The 25,357-nt window shown below is 45.4% G+C and overlaps 1 protein-coding gene and 1 non-coding gene across 2 annotated transcripts in view; both read left to right on the top strand.

The window, feature by feature from the left end:
* LOC119169748 (uncharacterized) overlaps positions 1-3,857 on the top strand; it is a 56,353-nt gene extending 52,496 nt beyond the window's left edge. The window contains exon 4 of the transcript XR_012894449.1: positions 1,290-3,857. This is a non-coding gene — a transcript (uncharacterized LOC119169748). The remainder of the gene's footprint in view (positions 1-1,289) is intronic.
* Positions 1-25,357, top strand: part of LOC119185244 (uncharacterized) — a 548,537-nt gene that overhangs the window by 344,376 nt on the left and 178,804 nt on the right. The gene's annotated exons all lie outside the window — the stretch shown is intronic.

Here is a 25,357-nt window from a genome sequence, read left to right as displayed (position 1 = left end):
AATTTATGGAAGACGTTCTTGATGTTATCTTGAAAAACTATTCAGTTTGGCCATATGTTCGGTTTTCGCCGCGTTGCATTTTGCTCAGGCTGTCACAGCTCAGTGATGTCTTTGTGAACTGTCTTTCCCCCGCAGCTCAAAGCCAAATGAGTAGTGGTTTTAAAAGAGGAAAAGAAGAGAAAGCTCAACCCTTCAACTCTCTGCATCTAAGTGCGACACCTCAGCAGTACTTCAAAATGGAAGGGATAAGGATGGAATAATAAAGATAGGGAGAAAAGTAAAGATAAGGAGACAGAAGAAGCTGCAGATGGGGCCCCAATCAGCGAGAAGTAATCAAAAAGAGGACGTTGCAAACGGGCCACCATCAGCCACGAAATATGCCGAGTGTCTCTCTTTTAGGCGCCCTACGTACTAGTCTCCAGAAAGCATGAACATTGGTATAATTTGAATCTCGCACAGGAGGGCTGGGCTTGGAAATTTCGCAGCATGCGTAAGCTTGAGCGGGTGTGTCGCTTTCCGGTGGCATAGCACGCAGGCGGCGTAAACAGAGAAACATCTTACGACACAAGAATGAATACGCACACTCACATAGGGCGGCCTTACTTCCGAACTCCTGATCGCATGCAGCGTCCCGACACTGCGCTGCAGTGTTCCAGTACCACAGGCTGCTTTATATATTTTCCCATCCACAGAAAACATCACATTACAATGCAAGCTGCAGCGGTCACTGAAGTATGCTAAGATAAGCATAACAGGAAGTATTGCTGCATCTGCTCACTGTTGATCTCAGGGTTTCCAGATTGCTGACGCTGCTTGCATTGCCATCGCTAAAGGCAACATTAGGGAGCGAATATGCCACCAGTCCTGCAGAGGCAGCCGCTCTTCGTTTCAAACTAAGCATGTCATACGCATGCGAGAAGCACTAAGAGGTTTCTGTAGCAGTACTTCAAAAGTCCATGTTGACTTGTATTATGCTTTAGTGCCTCTTCTAACCTAACAAGGACGCCTTGTTCCGCCACTCACAAGGGAGGCTTCCACGAACTCGTGGGAAGGAACAGGAGTAGATTAAAAAAAGGGGGGGGGGGAAGAGGCAACCTTCTCAAAGGTTTCATGTTCTAATCCCAACGATAATGGGCGGAGAAGGCTTTGGTTTTGGTTAGACAGGGTCATTGTCTGCTTCAAGTGCATGGGCACCAACTCTTCCTCATTGCCTGTTTCGGTAGCCTAGTTTTATGTACCTTACGCCACGTGGTTTTCATTGCCTTTGTTTTCTCTCGATGGTTTTGCAGGTTGCTTGTCTTTTGCATCTCTGGAACAGTCTTCTTCATTGGTGCCTGTACAACATCGACTGCATTCCTGCCAGCACTGCAGCTATGTGACGAAGAATAAGGCGAATATGAACGCACACCTTCAAAAACATATAGGCAAGAACCCCTCACAATGCCACCTTCCTCCAGATGCCGGAGAGCACCCCTTTTTTTGTGTCCACTGCAGTGAATCTTTTGCACAAAAAGACACCCTGGATAACCACGTGCGCACTCACACAAGAGAGCGTCCCTATTCTTGTGACCACTGCAATGCATCCTTTAAACTGAAAAAGAGCCTGGTGAGACACATCTGCTTGCACTCAAGGGAGCTTTCCTGTGTGCACTGCGATGAGTCGTTTGCGTCTAAATACGACCTGGTTCAGTGCATGCGCACTCACCCAGAAGCGCGTTCCTTTTCTTGTGATCACTGCCATGCATCTTTCATGCGGAAAGAGAGCCTCGTGAGACACGTCCGTGCACATCACACAAGCGAGCGTCCCTTTTCCTGCGTTAACTGCAGTGCATCCTTTTCACGAAAAGACGCCCTCAATGTCCACATGCGTACACACGCAGGAGATCGTCCCTTTTCCTGTGACTACTGCAGTGCATCCTTTAAGCTGAAAAATAGCTTATGGAGACACGTCGGCTTGCACGCAAGAAATCTTTCCTGTGAGCACTGTAGGGCTTCATTTCTGTATAAACACGATTTTGTTCAGCACATGAGCACTCACACAGGAGATCGTCCCTTTTCCTGTACCCACTGCAATGCATCTTTTAAGCACAATCGTAGCTTATTCAAACACATTCGCAAGCACACACGAGAGGATTCCTTTTGCTGCGAACAATGCAAGGTAAGCTTTAAGCGGAAAGACAGTCTCATGAGGCATTTCCGCACTCACCCAGGCGAATGTCTTTTCCCCTGTGTCCACTGTAATGCAACCTTTGTGCAGAAAGAGTACCTAGACAGACACGTCTGCATTCACACAAAAGAGTGTTGATTTTCTTGCGTCCAATGTGATGCATCATTCGTGACTAAATACAACCTCACTTTGCACATGCGCTCTTAAGAGCATTCTTTATGCTGTGTCCACTGTAATGAAAACACGACCTCAAGAGCCACATTTACTTTGATTGTTGAAATTGTTGATTGTTGAAATTGCATTCCAGAAATTTCGTAGTGTTATTTTTCTGCCAAGGAAGGGCCTATTTTGAAATAAAATCACATTTTAGTGGTCCGCATCGGGTTAGCGCAGATTAATTTACCCGCCTTAAGAAGCGTACCGACCGCACCGACTTGAGTCATTGATGCCGTGCACAACGTTGCCCGGATTTATTGCGCTAGTAGCAGGATACGGAAAACAGAGGGAGCCACAGCATCAACAACGGCAATTGATCAATTTCCCACCATTGGCTTTGTGATTGCAGACATTTTTATGTTTTAACTGTGCCCTGCTATATGGCACCACCTATTCCGTGTAACCACGCGAAAATTGAATTTTTGAACCACTCGCGCCATTCCCCATAGTAACATTCAGCAGTTCTTTTTGCCATGAATCAAACATAAATTAACAAGCAGCATTTTATTGCATCTCTTGATGCACGTAAAGTTCTTTATTTAGTGCAGTTAGATCAATTCCTAGTGATTATTTGTAGACGGTTCGTCTGATGTCATCGGGATGGTTTTGAAAATATCCTACTGCGGCGCTTGTATTCTTTGCATTTACCTTAATTACTTTATAAGTAGGGCACTGTTGCTGATAATGTTGTCATTTTAGATGTTGTCGTACATTGAGCTTTCACTCTGACGTAAATTGTTATTTGACTTTTGTGTACCTTTAAGGCAAATAGCGTTTTAAATCGGAGCAAAATCTGGATTGTGAGATCGTCTAAAGCTTCAGTGCATTATTAGCAGGAATGCTCTACTATAAAGACACAAAGGTAAAATAATCAAGACACACACACTATGTGCCATCTGAAGGACATTTTTTAATTATTATAATTATTGTTAGTTCTCAAACTACTTACAATAAATAACATACCCGGTGCATTACAAAACATACCAAAACATTGCCTGTGTGTTTCGGTATGATTCATGGAGAAAAGTTTTGGGTGTTTGAAGAATCGCTCATACTGGTTAAACGTTCAGTTTACGCCGTGCTGTGCTCTGCTCATGCTGACGTCTCTCGTTGATGATTTCCACTTGCGTGGTGACATGGCAAGGGTGGTTTTACTATTGGAAATTGTTGCACGCATGTTGCTGTATGGCAACGCTCCATCTAACTATGATTTCTAGAATATTTCGCATCCAAGTCCTATTTTTGGATGCCCCAATCCTGTATGCTTCCCGTATTTTTGTGCAGAGGAATATGAAACCAACCAAATCGTAAACGTCTCTTGGAACCTGCCTTTCAAAGCGCACCTTCCCTGCAGCATTCATTCGTCGGTCTTGTCAGGATTGTGCGTGCCCATGTGAAGAAAATGAAAGAACAAACAAATGGTTTCAGAAAAGTAAAAGTGTGATAATAAAACTGGTTCTATGTCGTTCTTGTAGATATATTTATGAACAACATTTCTCTGCACCTCAAGGCCAAATACGTCGTCAGGTGCTTTTTGCACGACTTCTCAGAGAGGATGAACATTTGTGGGATGGGGATCACACAAGTGAAGGATGGGCTCACGGATTTCACCGTGTACACGGGTCGAACGTGTTGCATTGCAGCAGCGCAAATAAAGGAACACCGAATGAAACGAAGGCAAGTTAGCACACCTGCATGGGGCTGCCATGCTTCTAAACTCCGGATCGCATGCAGCTTCCCGACAGGACGTGGTAGTGGCCCATGCTTCATTTTTAAATCACCCGCTGAAAACACGTGACAATGCAAGCTGCAGCAGCCTCCAAAGTACTCGAAAACAAACTTAACAGGAAGCAGTTCTGCATCTGTTTCCAGTTGATTTCAGTGTTACCAGATCACAAATAGTCTTGGCATTGTGCTGGCAAAAGGCAGCATTTGGTAGTGCTAAGGTCACCAGTCCTGCAGAGGCGACCGCTCTGCTTTTTTTTTTAAAGTAAGCATGTCGTCCGCACCAAACAAGCACCACCAGGTTTCTGTAAGTGTATTTTGAAAGTGCCCGCCAAGTTTTAATAGGCTTTTAGTGTCTCTTGGAACTTAGCAAGTGTCTTTTCAGCCACTCACCAGAGAGGGTGACACGAACTAGTGGGAGGGAACAGCAGTAGTTCAAAAGAAAGAGGAATAAGGAGGCTGGCTTCTTAGGGTTCTATGTTCTAGTACCTGTGGCGGAGTATTTGCAATAGGCAGAGAAGGTGCCCATTAGCTCAGTGTATCAAGGGTACCCTATCCTGATGGGGTTTACTCTTATATCCTCTAGCTTCTTTTATTCCTGTTTCTTTTTTCTCCAGCGACGATCAGCCGTGCTCTCTTATGGGCTGCAAAAAACATTAGTCTTTCTTATCCTAATACTCGGTCATTCAGAGTGATGAGCGCTAGCACAGGATAACTCTGTCCTAAATACTGGCGAGTTAATACAGGCTCAGAGAATGTTGCTATGCGCCTCTCGAATCTGAAGCGGACTATGCAAAAGATCAGCATAGCTGTGAACATTAGGCAAGAATGCAATGAAGCAAGGTGAGCAGCTAGTGCAGATGCAAGTGTTTCTTTTCTGTGCTGACTGTAGATTTGTTTTATGTTAATAATGTAAATCGTGGAAGTGCCTCCTGTACCTCTCAAAGAAAACAGCTAATCTCAAGGCAAGGTAGAAAAAAATGATATAACAATGATTTGTATTGACCCGTTCTGTGGTGTCTTCTGATCTGCCGTCTATAGGCACGAAAATGGGCATAACCGTCAATCATTGGGGATAGTTGCCTGTCGCAGCCACAGATGACGTTTGCCTTTGCTGCCGAGTGAAGCACGACACACCAAACGCAGAAATTAAGTGGCTTGGCTGGCTTGGTATTTGGGTCGTCTTGACATTTTTTTCAGGTGTGATTTTGCTCTGACGCGCATTTTGGTCAGTTTGTCACGTGAACTGGCGTATATCACGCGAATGCGGCATATGTCCTGTTCCAGGAGTGCTCAAATAAAATCAATGATACCTCAAAATGCCTGTTTATCGGGATTTAAAGAAAATAGCTATCCTATTAAATGTCATGTCTTACAAGTTTTCTATGTGAGAAACTCCCCTGAAATGATATAAACGGTTAATGATATTCGGTAATCGCTAATTTAAGTGTAAACATGGCTGTTCATTTTCGCCTTGGCGTATTTTGCTTCCGAACTCGACAGCCAATTGACAGTACTTCTGTTTATTTGAAAAGTCTGTACTGTGTTAATAGAAATATTCCCCTGTATATATTGATGAAAACCAGTGTGCACATGTACTCGTGTTTATTCGCAAAAATGATCAAAACATTGTCTTGTGAACAATTTTTGTTTAGCATTTGATTGCATGAGTTTGTTTTCATGAAAAAAAACACCTTCTTCTAAACAATTTTTGTTCAACATTTCACTGCAACAGTTTTTTTTTTCATGAAAGCAATAAGTCACAGTTTCGTTGCAGAGGCGAAGGATACCAGCCAGAGCTGGGTAACTAGAATCCCACCCGAACGGCAAACAGCTCGAAACATGTGTCGCGATGTTCGCGCGTCCTTGAGGACAAAGGACGCCCGAAGACAACACTCAAGGCGAGTGCGAACTGTGAAAACTCTACTCTTTCAGTGGGTCGCTCAAACACTAAACAGAACCCATAAAAAGAGCACACAACTTTGGCTTTGGTTGCTTTAACTAGCTTCAATTCGAAAACAGCTGACGTGTTTTGCATACGTGATTGCCGCAGTAAGCGATGCGACTTTCGCATAAATTTCGCCGTGAAAATGTAAGACGTGAGCTTGTATCACCCTCGGTGAAGTCGTTTGCGCCACGTGGCGCACACTGTCTCGCGGATAAGCCGCATTTAGGGACCTCAACCATTTATCGTTAAGTGGTGCAGTGCTCGTGCAGGGTTCTCTGTCATCATCATTATGGTTAGCCTCTATAATATTGTTACGGTGCGATGGATGCCTTTATTTACAGGAGATCATCAATGCGAGAGTCCAGGGATCTGGCCGATCACCGCTCGTGCCAACCTCGTTCTCCTCTTCTTCCACGCGCATCCTCAGTATCGTAGCAATTCCCCCTTTGCAGACGATGCCCACCGGGCGAGTTAGGCTTCGTTGCGATGATGATAGCGTTTTAAACGGGCAACATGAACGATGTTGGTCTTGCTTGAGCGGCGGCCAGTTGACAACAGCTGAGATATCACGTACGTGACATCACTTAGACGTTCCAAGACAACAAACGGACCGGTGTAGTTGGCCAGAAACTTTTGGCAGAGGCCGCGCTTGCGAAGCGGCGTTTAAAGCCACACCAAATCCCCTTTCTCAAACCATACGTGCCGGTGACTTCTGTCGTAACGGTTTTTGAAGCGTTTCTGTGAGACGAAAGTTCGAAGACAGGCGATGCGCCGGGCCTCTTCTGCGCGGCAAATGGTTTCGGCGAGAGTAGGTTGATCAGTCTCGGAAAAAGGAAGAATAGTGTCAAGAGCTGTGCGGGGTTGGCGTGCGTAGAGCAGATAAAATGGACTGTACCTCGTTGTTTCGTGCTGTGCAGTGTTGTAGGCGAAAGTTATAAATGGCAAAATCGCGTCCCATGTTTTGTGTCCAGAATCAACATACATGGAAATCATGTTGACGAGAGTCCTATTTGTTCGTTCCGTCAAACCATTAGCCTGCGGGTGATACGGGGTAGTGTGACGAAAATGGCATGAAGCAAGACGAAGGAGGTCTTCAACTACATCGGCAACAAATTGCCGCCCGCGATCACTGATGATGACACGGGGGGATCCATGGCGTAATATAACGTGTGACAGCATGAACTGTGAAACTTGAGTGGCCGTTGCCGCAGGAATCGCCGCAGTTTCGGCGTAACGTGTGAGGTGGTCAACGCCCACAATAATCCATCGGTTGCCGTTCGTTGATCGCGGAAAAGGGCCGAGCAGGTCGACACCTACGACGTCAAATGGTGAACTCGGGGGTGCTATGGGATGAAGTCGTCCGGCTGGCGGAGTTGTAGGACGCTTGTGGCGTTGACATTGCTCACAGCTCGCAACGTATGCAGTCACACTTTTACGCATCTTCGGCCAGAAGAAGCGTTCTTGCGTGCGATAAAATGTCCTAGAAAAACCCATATGGCCAGATGTTGGGTCGTCGTGCATTGCTCGAAGTACGTGTTGTCGAAGACTTGTAGGCACAACTAGAAGTAGGCGAGGGCCTATGCCGGAATAATTCTTTTTGTAAAGAACGCCATCCTTTACGACGAAACCACGTTGACCGTTCGTTCCGGAAATAAAGAAAGAAGCGAGACTGTTGTCATTGCGTTGCTCTGCTCGAAAAGTTGTTAGGTCGGGGAACGGAGTATCCACTACAGCCAAATATTCATCAAAGTTGTCAGCGTCACACTCGGTTGTCGGAAGGGGAAGTCGTGAAAGGCAATCAGCGTCGGCATGACGACGACCGCTCTTGTAGCAGACTTCAAAGTCGTGTTCTTGCAATCGTAATGCCCAACGAGCAAGACGACCAGATGGGTCCCGTAGTCCAGTGAGCCAACATAAAGAATGGTGGTCCGTGACAATCGAGAATCGGCGTCCATAGATATAAGGGCGAAACTTGTGCACGGCGAATATGACCGCGAGACATTCCTGCTCTGTCACAGTATAGTTTCGCTCCGGCTTACTTAAACAGCGACTGGCATAGGCAACGACGTGTTCAGCAGCTCCATGGCGTTGTACCAAGACGGCGCCAATACCTACACCACTGGCGTCGGTATGAACTTCTGTGGCAGCAGATGGGTCATAGTGGCGAAGTACGGGCCCTGACGTAAGAGCAAACTTGAGTTGCGAAAAAGACGACTCGCATTCCGCTGACCACCGAAAAGGTGCGTTCTTGTTGAGTAGGGACGTCAAAGGGTAAGCGAGGTCGGCGAACCTGGGCACGAAGCGACGGAAGTACGAGCATAGGCCCAAAAAGCTTCGCAACTCTCGTACCGACTGAGGTTGTTTGAAGCTGCTGACTGCTGCGACTTTCTGGGGATCGGGTCGAACGCCATGCTTGTCCACCAGGTGACCGAGAACGAGAGTCTCACGGCTGCCAAAGTGACACTTCTTAGAGTTCAGGGTCAGCTTAGCTCTCTCAAGGCAGGTGAGAACAATGTCTAGACGATGGTTGTGTTCATCGAATGTACGGCCAAATATTATAATGTCATCCAGGTAGCAAAGACAAACTTCCCACTTCAGTCCACGTAACACAGAGTCCATGAAGCGCTCAAACGTGGCTGGAGCGTTGCATAGGCCAAACGGCATTACATTGAATTCAAATAGACCATCTGGGGTTATGAAGGCCGTTTTCTCTTTGTCATTCGGGTGCATGGGTATTTGCCAATAACCAGATCTCAAATCCACGGATGAGAAGTACGATGCCGAATGTAAACAATCGATGACATCATCAATCCTGGGAAGCGGGTAGACATCCTTTTTAGTAACAGATCGTAGCAATATCGTATCGTAGCAATATAGTATCGTAGCAATATAGTATCGTAGCAATATAGTTATTGTAGTATCGTAGCAATATAGTTAGCACCACGGAGGAAGGAAAGGTAGGAGAGGGCATGCCCAGCCGGCGCACGGCGTGAAAAGTGTAGAGGAAATGGCATCATGGTGGCCATATTCACTGGCACAATGGCGGCGTTACTATGGTTACATGTTCCGCAGTGGAGCTGGTCTAGCAGTGAGCGGCCGCGGCTGGCGGTGGCATGTGTGCCTCCCCATGTCTCTTGCTGAGCAGTGGCCGACAACATCCATGCTCCGGGCCGCGTTATTGGTTACGCAGTGTTCTCCTGGCAGTTACTGTACTCTTAGCACTGTTTACAAATCCCTTTGTCCATCACGGGGGTTTCAACAGTGCGTAGAACGAGTGGATATCCGTGTGTCGTGAAGCGGATGACGCAGATGAAGCAATTAGTGTTCAGCGAAATCGCGTTGGGCACCATGACGAAGCGTAACGATGACGAATGCCTTGCAGGTCAATGACGCTTGGGCAGTGTTCTTGCTTGTGACAACGCATGACGCTGTTGAGCCCAGTAAGACGCAATGACGACCATGTGCACATACGTAGTTTCATATTGTGTGTGTACAGTAACAACTTGCATGTGCGTATTAAAACACCTTTTCTCTTCCGCTTCGTATACTCTCCCCAAGCATTGCATGTAATCTCAACGTAACAGCAACCGTGTTCAAGTGTCACTTGCACCATGCTCAAAGTCACCATGGTCGCAGAATGCTGACGCCGGTGAGTTTCACTCGGAACACGGACACAGTGGCCGGACGCTGCATCGGCCGGGTAGCGGAATGCAACCGTAGAAGGTGCACGACCGATCGTGTTGTCTGTACAGTTGCTGAATTAATGACGTGAAAATACTCATTGTTGTCAATGCATCTATCGCGCGTTCTATTGTACTTGCTTCGTTGTCGGTGAGCTGTTACTCGCTGTTAATACTAGGACGAAATGATTTCGCCGAAGGTGTCGCGCTGGCCCAGAGTGTTGAGCCTTGTTCTATTATATAGTTTCGGATCGTCACGACACGCGCGCTGCGCAGCTCACGTGCTTTCCGAGCCGGAGAGAGAGTTGTGCCTTCTGCTTTTTTTGGTTCGACCAAAAATAATGCTTGGTTCGACCGCTTCTGCTGCGCCTGTGTGTTCCGACGGTGGCACTCTCCTTTCGAGACCCCACAATGTAAACTGTCTTTCTTTATGAGAGGGAGCACATGAGTGCGTAGGCTGCGCTTTGCAGCTGTTCTTTACAGCACTATAAGCCAATATCTAAGGAAAACATGCCTACTTTTGGTGTCATCTATTGCTAAACAAGATAACGAGACATGGCTGGTAGACAGGCTCTTGCGCACTACTTGGAAAAATAAAGGAAATGGTCGGCTACCTTCCTCCTGGTCTCCTATGTGTTTCATTGTCTCTGCTAAACGGGCATGCCAGTTTCAGTCATGACGAACGTCATTTAAGTGGAGCAAACTATGGTTAGCGCCAACCGTTTCTGTCAACCTCAGTTTGGGTCATGAAGCAAGTCTCGTGGCACTCAGTTTCGCAATTAAAAAGTTTTTGCTGTGTATCTGAAGACTTCGCTGCAAATTTAGCCGGAAGACGATAGTCTTCTGCTGGGCAAGTGGCCGTTGATGTTTTTCCTTGCCTCAGTTAGCGCCTCCTGGGGCTGATAAAATAGAGTAGGTGCTGTGTGACGTATGGACTCCATTTGGAAATACTGTCGAAAAACGCTTGTGCTTAACCCAGAACCACTGCTAGGTGGCCTCACCATATCATTGGCAGCGCGCTTGTTCATGCATAGCGTCACATTTTCAGCGTAGCGTGAGAAACATTAGGGTCTTTAGAATTATACGTATCCTTACGTATTTTCTAATAAAAAATGTGCCTTTGCGTAATGTTTGATTTTTGATAGACAAATTTCACAAATATGAACGCAGATGGCTGGGCGTTCAGCAAGTGCTTAAACGTTGACTTGGTGTCTGAACGTGACATACCGCTCTCTTTGCACCTGCACTACTCCGTGCGTATTCCATCGAGAGTTCTGAGAATGATTGCATAAAAAAAGCTGGCAGATCCCACAAAGAGTGGAAATCGATGATATGCGAAACATAAATGAGGATGGTTGATATGACACTTTAAAATCAGCACAACGTTATGAGGCAGACGTAAATTATACCGTACATGACTTTCCTGTCATAATTATTATGTTTAGACGTGTCATTTACCTTTGTCTATTCACGTCACGTGATACCAAATTAGGTATATCTGGAGCTAGCAAAATCGGCACAAGCATGCTATTTCTGTACCATGTAGTCATGTTTTACATGACACGCAAGTCATGCCTATCATGTTTGAACGTGTCGTTCACCTTTGTCGTCCATTCACGTCACCTGATACCAAATTTTGTTAATCGGGAGCTTTCGAAACGGCTGTGAGCACGCTATGTGAGCATACCATGTAGTCATGTTTTACGTGGCACACATATCATGATTGTTTATTTGGACGTGTCATTTACCTTCGTCTTCTATTGACGAAGGTAAATGACACGTGCGTGTCACGTGCACCAAATTGCGTGTCACGGTCCACCAAAGGTGCGTGTCACGTAGCACCAAATTTAGTATATGTGAAGCTAGCGAAACGACCACGAGCGCACTAAGAGCGTAGCATGTAGTCATGTTTTATGTGACACGCATGTCATGATTATCGTGTCTGGACGTCTCATTTACTTTCATCGTCCATTCGTGTCACCTAATACTAAACTTGGTATATGTGAAGCTAGCGAAACGGCCGCGAGCGCCTCAGCGTGGCATGGAGTCATGTATTTATGTGACACGTACGCATATCATGATTATCATCTTTACACTAGTCATATACCTTCGTAATCCATTCACATCATGTAATACCAAATATGGTATAAGTGAAGCTAGCAGAGGGACCGTGAGAGCATTATTAGCGTGACTGTAGTCATATTCTTATATGACATGCATGTCATGATTTCCACACGAGGGCCTGGCGCCTATGTTGGCCAAGCAGTCATGTCGTACCATATCAGTTTCGCAATATGTCATGTGAACAAAACCACGGCAGGAGCAGCAAGATCATAACATGTAAATCATGACATTCATGGGATGCACGTCATGCATTTGATGTTGCTTATGCTCGACAAGTTACTTATGCTCGTCATACAGTCATGTTGTGCCATACCAATTTGTAACTGTGTGCCCCTTTTCAAGTGCAACTGTGTGTGTTTTTCAAGGACACAGTGAGGCTGTACAAGCACAAAGATGAGCGCACCCGAGTCATCGTTGAGGCCGCGCAGATGGCACGCGAACAGGTATCATGCATTAGCAAGCCCTCCGTGTCTGTCCTCGAAAGTTTTGGTGCGCGCTAGTAGTTATGTTACCTTTACTTTTCTGTTTCGTTTCCTTATAGACTTTTCTTTGTCTTTTTCTGTGCTTTTTTTTCCTTACTCGTGTTTTGCTCTTTTTGCCATATGGTTTTTGTCACATGGTTACTGTCTCCTCTATATATTTTCGCGCTTTGCACAATAAACTCAGTTGGAAGTTAGCGCTCATGTCCTTTGTGTCCTTCTTGTCTCTGTGTCGTCGTATTGTTCTCGCGCTATAACTATCGTCATGCCATACCAACTAGGCCAAGCTGCCACACTTCTAAGTTACATTTCTAGTTATTCGGGCTCTTTTTTCGTGTGTTTATTTTATCATTCAGTCCTCATAACCCTCATCGCAGTCTCCATTTGCCGTGCGCGCACCTTTACCTTCTGCATTTGCACCAAGCACCTGCCTCTGGACGTTTAAGCCTTGTTTGGAGGTTAACACCCCTCTATCGGCCATGACATACGGGTGTGCAAAATTCTTCGGTCTGAATGGCACCGGCAAAAGCGCACGTACCATGACGCCCTGTATGTCCAGCTTTAACAAACAGATCTTCCACCGGGTTTGAAGAAAAAAAAATGGCGAGAGTACTGCGACAGAACCGAGCACACTGCAAACAGCTTGTGGTCACGAGAGCTGACTTGCCTTTGTGCACAGTGCCCAACCAAGTCCCGGCAATCGGGTGTGGTCCACTTTTGCAGTGATGTCGCCCTCCCAGACTACGTTCACAACACCCTCGCCCTAGGTCCGAAGCTTGCCGTCGACCGAGAGAGGTCTGCTCCCGAGCTTCTTTCAATGGTGCGCTCTGTTGCTGACCACGCCTCACCAGAGCATTCGGACAGATGCATCTCAGAAGGCGTCGACGTGCTTCTACGGGGTAAGCCTACCAGCACTAGCATTCCGCTGCCGAAGACGACAAAGTTTCTCAGAGACAATGAACTTTGTGTCATGCCGTCAGATGAGAAGGGTGGTTTCGCAGTTCTTCCTAATTGCTTGTACGTAGAAAAAGCGGTGACAGCTATTGGCTCTGTTTCTAAATGTTGTACCGACATTCGTCTCGATAGAGTAAAAACGCAAGCCATGGAAATGTGTCGTAAACTAGAGTTGAAACTGCACAGTATATTACCAAAAGTGACAAAAATGGGCTCAGCATGTTTTTTTTCTGCCAAAACACATAAAGTCGACATGCCCTTCCGTATCAGTGTGACAGAAAGTGGAACGTCGCAAAAGCAGCTCAACTTCTTTATTCAGACCCATCAAAAGTGTCCAAAGATTGATGACCCATTTCTGATTAAAAAAAAAAAAAACTCGCAGGCCGGCAGTGATAGAATTTTTCAAACAGTCAAAACAATCTGATGTTTTCGGTTTTTGAATTGACATAAAGGACCTATACTACTCACTGCCTCACGATGAGGTATTAGAATGTATAAGGGATAACATAGAAGTCTTTGGGGAATCGAACTTCCAATTAAAAACTGGCATCAGTGCGCGAGATTTTCTTGACTTGGTTTTGCTTTATCTTACCTCTACTTTTGTTCAATGGAATGATTGAATTTATCTGCAGAAAAAATGTGTTTCAATCGGCTCATGCCTAGCATCTTCAATGAGTGATCTTCTATTGGCAAAAATGGGCAATAAACTGCAGAAAAGTTAGAGGGCTCGCATGTCGTCAAAGTATTCAGATACGTGGATAATTTCTTGGTTCTTCTGAATTGTGACCCTTCTATGTTCCACTCAATTGCGGCTCAAGCGATGTGTGTTTCAAGATTGTTTAAAGCCTCTTGTGTTGACACATGAGATGCCCGAGAATGACAAGTTACACTTTTTGGATTTAAGACTGATTTTAGCTCACAACACATGTGTTGGTGTTATGAACCACGTGCGCAGAAACCTTTACTTCTTTTTTCTTCCACTCACAGTAAGTTAGTAAAGCGAGGCATAGCGCGAACCTGTCTTCAGAATGACTTAGATAGGTCGTGCGTCCACAACATCTCTTTGAGCTTCAAAGCTCAGGTTTCCCGGCTTAAGGCTTTGGGTTTCCCTGAGGCATTTATTGCTTCCGTTGCTGAGACTATCCGGCGGACTAGTAAGGCAGAGCAGAGGCAGCGACAGAATTCAGTTCAGTTCAGTTTTATTTCCTTAAAGGCCCCCATTCAGGGGGTGTTACATAAGGGGTGGGTTTACAATTCAAAACAGCGGAGATTCAATTAACATTGCAAACAAACAGTTAAAATTGAATTAACATGGCAGATGATCGGTGAGGCGTTCCAGGAAGGTAGATGATGAGGCAATTGTGACAATGTCGTAGGGCAGGCCGTTCCAGTCTGAAGCTGCTCTGAGGAAAAACGAAGCAGCAAACGTAGTGGTGCGTGATGGCGGGCGGGCAACTTGAAGTGAATGACTGGTGCGGTGGGAAATGCGTGAGGCGGCTGTTATATAAGGGGCTTGATTGAGTGAAGAATAAAAAAACTTATGATAAAGGGTTAGGCTAGCAATGCGGCGACGATAAGAAAGGAGTGATAGGCCAGATTCATGTTTCAATGGTGAAATGCTGATGTCATATGAATATGAGGAATGGATGAAACGGGTGGCCCGATTTTGAACACCTTCCAAGGCAGTGATTAGGTATGCTTGATGGGGGCTCCAGATGGCAGATGCGTATTCTAATTTTGGTCTTATAAGCGATTTATACGCGAGTAATTTAACATGTGGTGGGGAAAGGCGAAGGTGGCGTTTAAGAAAACCCAGTGTTTTGTTCGATGCTGAAATGATGTTTGTAATATGGGCGCGCCATGATAAATTAGAACAAAGGGTGACTCCTAGATATTTATACGATTCTACTAATTCGATACATGATTTAGAAATAGAATACTGAAAGCGAGAGGGATTGTGACGACGAGAGAAAGACAAGAGTTTGCATTTAGTGGGGTTGAGAGTCATTAGCCAAATATTACACCAGTTTATTATATTGTTAAGGTTGCTCTGAAGGATGTGATGGTCATGACAATTAGTAATAGTATGATAGATTACGCAATCGTCAGCGAACATGCGAATGTTACAGGAAACATGCAATGGTAAGTCATTAATATATATTAGGAATAGGAGAGGACCGAGAACAGACCCTTGTGGGACGCCTGAGGTGACTGGGAGTGGTTTAGACAGGTGGCCGTTAAGATAGACAGATTGCGAGCGGTTAGTTAGAAACTCCTCAAGCCACCTGAAAATGTTAGGATGCAAGTTTAGTTTTGAAAGTTTCAGTAACAGACGCTGGTGAGGAACCTTGTCGAAAGCTTTTGCAAAATAAAGGAATATTGAGTCGGTTTGGATATTACAGTCGAGATTAGTCTGTAGGTCATGAACGAATTGTGCTAATTGGGTTTCGCAAGAAAGGCCCTTTCGAAATCCGTGCTGTGAAGGATGAAAAAATTCGTTGGAGTCCAAAAAATTGAAGATTTGTGAGTAGATGACGTGTTCCATGATCTTACAAGGCACGCTGGTTAATGAAATGGGGCGGTAGTTCAAGGGTGAGTTTCTGCTACCCGATTTGTAGACCGGAACGACCTTGCCTGTTTTCCAATCATCCGGCATGATTCCTGAGGTGAGTGACTGTGAGAAGATAAGACATAAGTATGCTGCGCAAGTCGATTTCACATTCTTGAGGAGTTTCGAGTTGATGGAATCCATACCAGCTGATGAAGAAAGTTTTAATTTGTGGATTATAGATGAAATGCCTTCTTCGAAGAAGGTGACAGCAGGCATGAAAGTTTCTACGTTAAATGATGGCGACTGTGAGGGCATGTCAAGTTCAGTAGTGAAGACAGATGCAAATGCTTCGTTGAATATTTCTGCGCAATCATGGTCAGTCACTGTCTCGTGTGAATCATTCGTTAGTTTAATATCGGAAGGATGTGTGGGGTTTAGAACTTGCCAGAATTGCTTGGGGTTCCTGATTAAGAGATTAGGTAAGTCTATATGGTAAAACGAGTATTTGGCTTTACGAACGGATAGCAAATATGATTTTTCAGCTTCGATGTATTTTTGCCATGCAGTAGGCTTGCCGTTGCGTTTGGCGGTACGAAAAAGTCGTTTCTTTTTGTTTTCAAGTTTTTTTAAATGCCGAGAAAACCATGGTTTATTGCGGTTAGTTTGAAAAGTAATCTTCGGGATAAACATATCAGAAAGGTGATTTACTTTGTCCTTAAAGATCAACCAGTTGTCATGAACTGAGCGCGTGTGAAATGTAGATTCATACTGATTAAAAGAGTTACTGAGATCTTCAGATATTGCACTATAGTTACCCTTATCATAAAGAACAATTGTTTTATTAGTCGTCTGTTTTTTGGTCGAGGTAAATGAAAATATAGCATGTATGACCTTGTGATCGCTGATCTCAGGAAGGTAAGTAATAGATAATAGGTTCTCGGGGCTATTGGTTAATATCAGGTCGAGAATATTTGCTGATCCTCGTGTGACACGGGTTGGTTGGGCGACTAATTGTGTAAGGTTAAAGTTGAGACATACATCGAGGAAGTTTTTCGCCTCTGCATGACATGATAATGTAGAAGTAACTATGTTTTGCCAGTCAATATTAGGGTAGTTAAAATCACCGAACAGAAGAATGCGAGCCTTTGGGTAAGCGGAAGTAAGTTTTTGAATGGAATTGTTCAGATGACATGGAAAATTTGGATCCGTTTGCGGGGGCCTGTAGCAGACGCCAAGTAGGATAGTTACGGTGTTAGTACGACAAATTAGCCACAAGGATTCGGTATCGGAATCGACGTTAACAACGGAGCAAGATATGCCCCGATGAACTGCGATAAGTACTCCGCCCCCCCGTGAGCCATTTCGGTCATTTCGGTACACGTGGAAGTCCTGTAAGTCAGTTAATATTTCCGCATCCGTTATATCGCTGGTAAGCCACGTTTCTGTTAATACGAGTATGTTGCTTTTTGATGACGAGATAATGTTGGATATGAGTTCACGTTTTGGAAGAAGGCTACGTATGTTGGTGAACATTACGGAAAACGAGAGAACATGACATGGGGAAGCCGTTTGGCGTTTTATTGCTCTTTGTTGGCGGGGTAACCGCTATGCAATTTCTTTAACCATGTGTGATGATGCGTCAAATATATAGCGCTTCGACCCGACGTGCAGCGTTTTGAACCGCAAGGAGAACTTGTCCGAACGTGCTTTTGCAAATGCAAGTAATTGCTTGCGCGCATATTGAACGGGGCGGGAAAAGTCCTCCCCAATGCTGTAGTTAGTGTTCTTCAGTTTCCTGCCGTTTGATAAAAGTGCATCTCTGGTTTTGTCTGATAAAAATTTCACAATTATGGGACGATTTCGGTTTAGTGAATGAATACCGAGACGATGTGCGCGTTCTATGTCGTTAGGCTGCACTGTTAGTCCAAGGTTATTGTTGCAGATATCGATTATCATTTTTTCAGATTCAGCCCACGTTTTATTCCTAGTGGGGTCAGGGATGCCGTAGAATAGAAGGTTATTCCGGCGCGACCTGTTTTCAGCGTCATCCAGGGAAGTTTCTAGCTCTTGAATTTTTTTAGTCATGTTGATTACGTTAGTCTGTGTTTTTTCGATATCATTTCTGAGGGGAAGAAGAGTTTGGTAATGTGTTTCGAGATCGCCCATTCGTTTGTTTAAGTCTGTTATTCTTTTATCCGTTGTGCTTAGTTGAGATTTCAAACTCTGAACTTCGGCAATCAGCTGGGCCTGGCCGGCACTTAGCTTTTGTAGCTCAGTAAGAATAGCAGCGTTTCCGTTAGGGCCAGGATTAGTTTCGACGTCACCCGATAAGATCAGCAACGAGTGAATTATATGAGCACACTCAACAGCAATAGTAACACAGCAGTGGGGGCTCGGGAACTGCACCAGGAAGTAATTACTCGACTTTTTAGCGAAGAGGACATATGATTTACTGACCTGCATTGCAAAGGTAAGTGGATTAGATGGCTGCATTGTGGTGCAGTCACCGAGCCCACGAAGTGGCGTCAGCGGGTGATGTGCCTTTATACTTGATGATGCTGTGGTTGATGACGATGCGGCCTTCCATAGCACGGTGATTTCCGGTGATAGTAGTTCCTCCGACGTAATATCCGGTGGGGACGAGCAGTTGGTGCGTAGTAGGCGGCAGGAGCCTGGCTCGCTTTCGGAGCCCGGCAGCACAAACATAGATGACGCCCCCGAGGATAGGCCTATCATGTTCGACAGCTGCAGGCTGGCAAACACAAGTATGGTCGTCTGCATTGCAAAGGTAAGTGGATTAGATGGCTGCATTGTGGTGCAGTCACCGAGCCCACGAAGTGGCGTCAGCGGGTGATGTGCCTTTATACTTGATGATGCTGTGGTTGATGACGATGCGGCCTTCCATAGCACGGTGATTTCCGGTGATAGTAGTTCCTCCGACGTAATATCCGGTGGGGACGAGCAGTTGGTGCGTAGTAGGCGGCAGGAGCCTGGCTCGCTTTCGGAGCCCGGCAGCACAAACATAGATGACGCCCCCGAGGATAGGCCTATCATGTTCGACAGCTGCAGGCTGGCAAACACAAGTATGGTCGTCTGCATTGCAAAGGTAAGTGGATTAGATGGCTGCATTGTGGTGCAGTCACCGAGCCCACCCGAATCCGAGCAACACGGATACAGAGTGTGAAAGGATAGCTGTGATTCCATACAAACACCAGATATCACACAGGCTCAAGAAGATCGGAAAACGAGTTGTAGTTCGTGTCCTGTTCTCCACACCGTTCAAATTAATCAGCCTAACCAAATCTATAAAACCCATGAAAACGCAGTCATCAAAGGAATGCAGAGTTCAGCATGGAAACAGGTATGCGGCATGCTCCCAGGAAGTTGTCTATAGGACCTCCCCCCTTTCATGCGGGGCTTGTTCTGTCGGAACGACCGGAAGGTGCCTGAACGATCGACTGAGAGAACACGCTAACAATGTTAGAAATGGGAAAGATGGTTTTCTTGCTCAGCACTGCACTGGGTGCAACTGTGTGCCCCTTTTCAAGGACACAGCGACGCTGTACAAGCACAAAGATGAGCGCACCTGAGTCATCGTCGAGGCCGCACAGATGGCACGCGAACAGGTGTCATGCATTAGCAAGCCCTCCGTGTCTCTGTCCGAGAAGGAACTAAGGTTCCTCGAAGGTTTTGGTGCGCGCAAGTAGTTATATTATCTTTACTTTTCTGTTTCATTTCCTTATAGACTTTTCTTTGCCTTCAAGTTTCTGTGCTTTTGTTTTTTCCCTTACTCGAGTAAGGCAAAAACCATATGGCAAAAAGAGCAAAACACGATCGTGTTTTGCTCTTTTTGCCATATGGTTTTTGTCACACGGTTACTGTCTCCTCTATATATTTTTCGCGCTTTGCGCAATAAACTCAGTTGGAAGTTAGCGCTCGTGTGCTTCTTGTCTCTGTGTCGCCGTTTTGTACTCGCGCTATAACTATCGCGTGAAGCAACCGGCGGCCGAAGTTTTGGTTTTACTATAGTTTCCTCTATCCACCCACCCATCGCTAGATTTTGTTTGTTTTAAAACCAACCTTCTTGCAGCAAGGTTCTGTTTGGCGTTGCATAAATCACTTGCCAGATTTTGGGGTCATTGTTGCCAGACTGCTACCAAATTTAGCGGAGACATTTGCATTTATAGTTGTGGCTTATGTGATGGTATGGTGTCGTCTGCGGTGCATTTCGCGAGTGCGTGAGCTACGTTGGCCGTTTTAATTAACAAAATGAACGTAAAACGAGCATTCCAGAAGTCGAGGCCAGCCTTGGGACGTTTATTCGTCACATTGCACGAGTCTGAACGATATGTCTTGCGCAGCACCGCTAGGGGAAGCGTAGTGCCTCCATCGTGGCAAGCGGCCGACGCAGCGCGATCAGCTGTGAAAAAAAAAATGGCAGCATATCCACGGAGTGAATAATGGAGAGTGGGGCGAAGCATGTGTCCGTCCATTCTTTCTTGCTTCCGTCCGTCCGTGCGTCTGTCCCTGCGTTCGTTCGTGCATCCGCCCCTGCGTCCATCCATGCATCTGTCTGTGTGTCCGTTCGTCGATTTATCAACACTCCATGTACCACCATCTCGCATCTTTTTACATATATTCTCCATATAGAAGCACCACCATCCAGCGGACATTCTAAGGACTAAACTAGAGGTGGCACACTTTCTTACAGCTTGCGCTTCGGGTCTACTTCCCACCTGTAACCACCTCGAGTTCATGGTATATACTAGCTCACTGTATTCATGGCACTGCGGCCCAACGCTCGCTGAACCTTTCTAAAACCAAGGAGGTTAAGCCCAGCGAATATAACCTAGCAACCTTTTTCTGTCAGATAGCGCTCAATTTATATGCCAATGGCTGCTAACGGGAAATGAGAGACAGGAGAATTCGGCTTTTACTTTCTTACGGCTTGCGCTTCGTATCTACTTCCCACCTTTAACCACCTCGAGTTCATGGTATATACTAGTTCATTGTATTCATGGCGCTGCGGCTCAACGCTCACCAAACTTTTCTAAAACTAAGGAGGTTACACCCAGTGAGTATAACGTAGCAACCCTTTCTTGTCAGATAGTGCTCAATGTACATGTCAATGGCTGCTAATGGGGAATGAGAGACAGGAGCATTCGGCTTTTAGTTTACGCGCATGCCGCGAACTTTTTGTTCAACAAAGCACAGGAGAAATCTCCCACCGGCACCACCTTGCAGGTCGAAATGTAAGACTGGTTACACACTACGACTACAAGGGACGAACGTGTGCCGCTTTAAGGAGCTTCGCCCTTGAAAAGAAAGAAGGGGGTGGGGGGCAGCGCACCGCCTGCTGCGACTCTATTGCATGTAACTACGGGCATGCATGTAGCTACGGATGATTAATCTTTCGTCGAAATCAGCTTCGCACACAACGTACTTATCTTCCAGTGGTTTCTCAGCGCGAGGAATCGCACGCTCCCAGGCCTTGCGCCGTTCATTGTGGGCAGGAGCAGAGAAGAACAATCGCAGCTGCGATTGTTCGCCAGAGTGCTGAACGATCGCAGCGCCAGAGTGCCCTCTAGTCCCGGCCGCGCCTTGAAAGGAGGCGTGCTGGTATTTCAGTTCGCCGCGAGGCGGCGCGCAAGTCGCCAGCGATATCGGTCGAGAGCATAGAGTCCTATTATACACTTGAGGGAACTCTGGCGCTAGTGTCTACGGGAGCTGCAATGCACAGTTCACGGTTCGACGAGAGGACCCTGGAGGCCGAACATCGTTGTCCGCCATTGGAAGAGAAACCAACGCCATTGGAAGCCGGGCTCATCCCTTCGGACTCTTTCGGACGGCGGTTTGGCTGAGCTTTGGGTGAATTTGACCTGTTGAAACTAGCTGATGTTGCATATTACTTCTTTAAGCAATCAAATTCGTGCTAATGTCTAATTCATCTCCTGGCCAAGGGCACAGCCCTTGGTCAGCCTCCTTGCCTAATGATGAATTGCCATTGGAATATTTTTTCCGCAGTGGTGTTAGAAGCATCCCTGTTGCGCTGGTGCCCTCGAGTGGTGGATTTATTATGCTCAACAACCTGAAGGCGATCCAGGTGGAGTTGCAGGCCATGGCGCCGCACTTTCAGCTGATAAGTGATGTTCGTCAGTTCGGAAGAGGTGGTTTGGTATGCAGATCGTCAGATCCTTCGTGCGTGTCTGACATTCTAAAATGCAAGACATTTGCTTCGGTCCCGGTAAGTGCATTTATCTCGCCTCACTTAGCGTGCATTAAGGGAATTGTACGAGGAGTCGACTCTACATTAACACCCGCTGAGACTTTGGAAAAGCTGTCTGATGCAGGGGTCATAGCTGTGTACCGATGCAACCGATTAGTTAACGGCGAGAAAGTCCCCACTGAGTCGGTTATTGCTACCTTTGCCGGCACTTCCTGTCCATCTGACTTGAAAATATATGGCCGCTCATTTTCAGAGTCGAACGTCTCGCTTCTCGTCCTCCCCAATGTCAAAACTGTTGGCGTTTTGGTCATAGCACAGGGGGCTGTAAATCAAATTCACGTTGCCGCATCTGTGGCGATACCCACCCATCGAAGGAGTGCAACGCCGAAACCGAAAAGTGCTGCCTCTGTGCAGGAAATCAAGCGGCCGATTATCTGAACTGAACCGCAAGGTGTAATGAAACGCAACTTCTAGAAATCATGGACAGACGTCGTTGCTCGCGGCGAGAAGCAATAACAGTTGTGAAGGATAGGGCCTTCGTATATGCCGAAGTCGCGTCGAGGCACGAACAACTAAGTGGGACGAAGATTCTTAATCTTATTGAGGCTGCAGTAGAAAAGGCGATGTCGAAAGCGCTGAAACACATAGTTACGAGCGTAAGTGAGTGCATCTCTCAAGTTTTTTGCTCACAGATGACACAGCTGGCTTCTGCAGTAGCAGTACCGATGGCCAAGTCGGCACCTTGTGCAGTGGAAGAGATACTGAATTTAGCCCCACAGCGGCAATCCCGAGAGGAGAAAACCCCAGTTTTGTCCGTACCTTCTACGTCGACCCACGTGGAGGATCAGAATGAAATGAACGTATGCCAAGATTTCTGGCGTCAGAAGCGCACTGGATCTCCTTTAAAATCTCCTTGCCCAAACACAAAACCCAAAAAGGGCAGCGAAAATGCCAGTGCACTTATTAAGGAGAGTATTTTAGAAGCTGCCGTTGCTGAAGTGTTTCGCTCGTCAACATAGATACCTTGAAAGTACTACAGTGGAATTGTAGGTCTTTGATTTCTGCTTCTACTGACTTACTTTGCTTAATTAATCAGTTATATCCGGATATAATCTTATTACAAGAAACCTGACTTGACCCTGTTAAGAATTATCATTTAAACAATTTTGGAGCATTTCGGTTAGACCGTCCATCACTAGGAGGTGGTCTAATTATACTAGTCTCGAATAAATTTTGCCGCACATCGAGCATAGCTTTTCAGCTTATGTCCACAGACTGTGAAATTTCGGCAATAGACCTCTGTCTGCCAGGGCACCACCCTTTTTCACTTATAAATGCATATTTTCCAACGGGTTTGCATAATACTCAACAATTAGATACTGCCTTAGCTAATTGCAAGAATGATTTTTTTCTGACTGGTGATTTCAACTCACATCATGTTTCATGGGGATTTCGAACAGACCCTTCTGGTACTCTTCTGTGGGATTGGATGATTAATAAAAACGTTACCTGCCTAAACGATAAACAGCCTACATTTATTCGCGGACGGACACGATCGGTATTAGATCTCACGTTTTGCAGCCCAAGTGTTTCAGTAAAGTCTTGGAAAACAATTGATTTCTCTTCAAACAGTGACCATCTTCTTGTATACTTTGAAATCTCATGTGCTGTGAAATCTATTGAAAGGACAGAAAAAACATTGATCAATTACAAAAAATTTAAAGACTGCTTGCGTTCCAACATTAGGGCAGTGTCCAGTGGTCAAAATGAAGACCTCGGCAGAAATCTCTGTTCTGCTTTAAAAATCTCTAAGAACACTTCAGAATTTGTAATTGCTTCGTCGTCATCCAAAAGCGCTCAACCTAGTAGATGGTGGAATGATGAGTGCACACGAGATTATAGAAGAAGAAAAGCTGCATGGAAAAGACTTATATGTAATCAGAGTGCAAAAAATTGGAAGAATTATCAGTTCATTGCGGCAACATTTAAATGCACTGTATCGCGAGCGAAAGAGCAATATGGCCAAGAACATTTCGAGTACCTATCTAAATCAAATAACAAACGTGCTTTATTCAACTTCCTTCGTGGTAGGAAGAAGACCCCTATACCAGGAAACGTTAACTCAGTAGTTTACACCTCACAGGAACTACAGGAATAATTGAATCAGTTGGCTAAAGAATTAGAAAACAAGTTCTCAACGCATCTTCCTAATTCGGCTTGCACAACAACCATCTATGACTACGCAGAAATATCGACTTCCGAATTAAATCAGGCTATGGAAAGATTGCCAAATGCAGCACCAGGCCCCGATGGAATAACAAATACAATGCTAAAAATACTTCACAGGGAATATCCGAATGATCTGTTAGGTCACGTCAATTATTCCCTTAGAAGAGCATGGATCCCTTCTGAATGGAAGATTGCGAAAATAATACCATTGCTTAAGAAACAGGGGGCAGGCTATAATTTAGACAACATACGACCGATAGCCTTAACATCTAATGTAGTAAAACTTATTGAAAGGATACTTCATGGTCGTATAATTAGGTTCATTAACGAGAAACAACTGTTGAATTCTTCCCAAATTGGCTTTAGATCTGGATATTCCATATGGCATGCACATGTAGATCTGGAAAGTCGTATTCATGTTGCCCGTCACAAAAAGCACTTTGCGGCTTTAGTAACGTTAGACATATGTAAAGCATATGATAGTGTAGAGTATTCTATCTTGACTAATCAGTTATGGAGTCATGGACTTCCACCTTATATAGTAGCATGGGTGACAGAATTTTTAAGTAGAAGAGAATTCTAGTGTTATCAAGGCGGTTTCTCTTCCTGTAAGCACAAGCAAACCCGAGATGTACCTCAGGGGTCAGTACTTTCCCCGGTTTTATTCAACATATTGCTTAGTACCATCCCCGTTCATCCAGATGTGAAAACCTATGTTTATGCCGATGACATTGCTTTCTTTGCTATGGCACATGACTTCCACTGTCTCTACACTATCTTGCAAGCATATCTTAATAAAATAGAACATTGGCTGGATGGATTTATGTTGAACCTGAATACCGGTAAATGTGCTATTCTCGTTTTTCCAGTCAAAGATCCCGTGCACATATTTATTAATTACAAGCTTCAAGATATCCCACAAGTACAATCATTGAAATATCTTGGAGTTATGTATAATGAGCATCTAAATTGGCGCCCTCACATTGAATACATCGCGACAAAAGCAGCACGCGCGATGGGCGTATTGCGGAGGTTGAGCAATTGTAGATCAGGTATGA

The sequence above is a fragment of the Rhipicephalus microplus genome, chromosome 3 (genome assembly GCF_043290135.1).
Source record: "Rhipicephalus microplus isolate Deutch F79 chromosome 3, USDA_Rmic, whole genome shotgun sequence".
Lineage (NCBI taxonomy): Eukaryota > Metazoa > Arthropoda > Arachnida > Ixodida > Ixodidae > Rhipicephalus > Rhipicephalus microplus.
The sequence above is the reverse complement of the archived record's forward strand: the minus strand, read 5'-3'. Positions and strand labels throughout refer to the sequence as shown.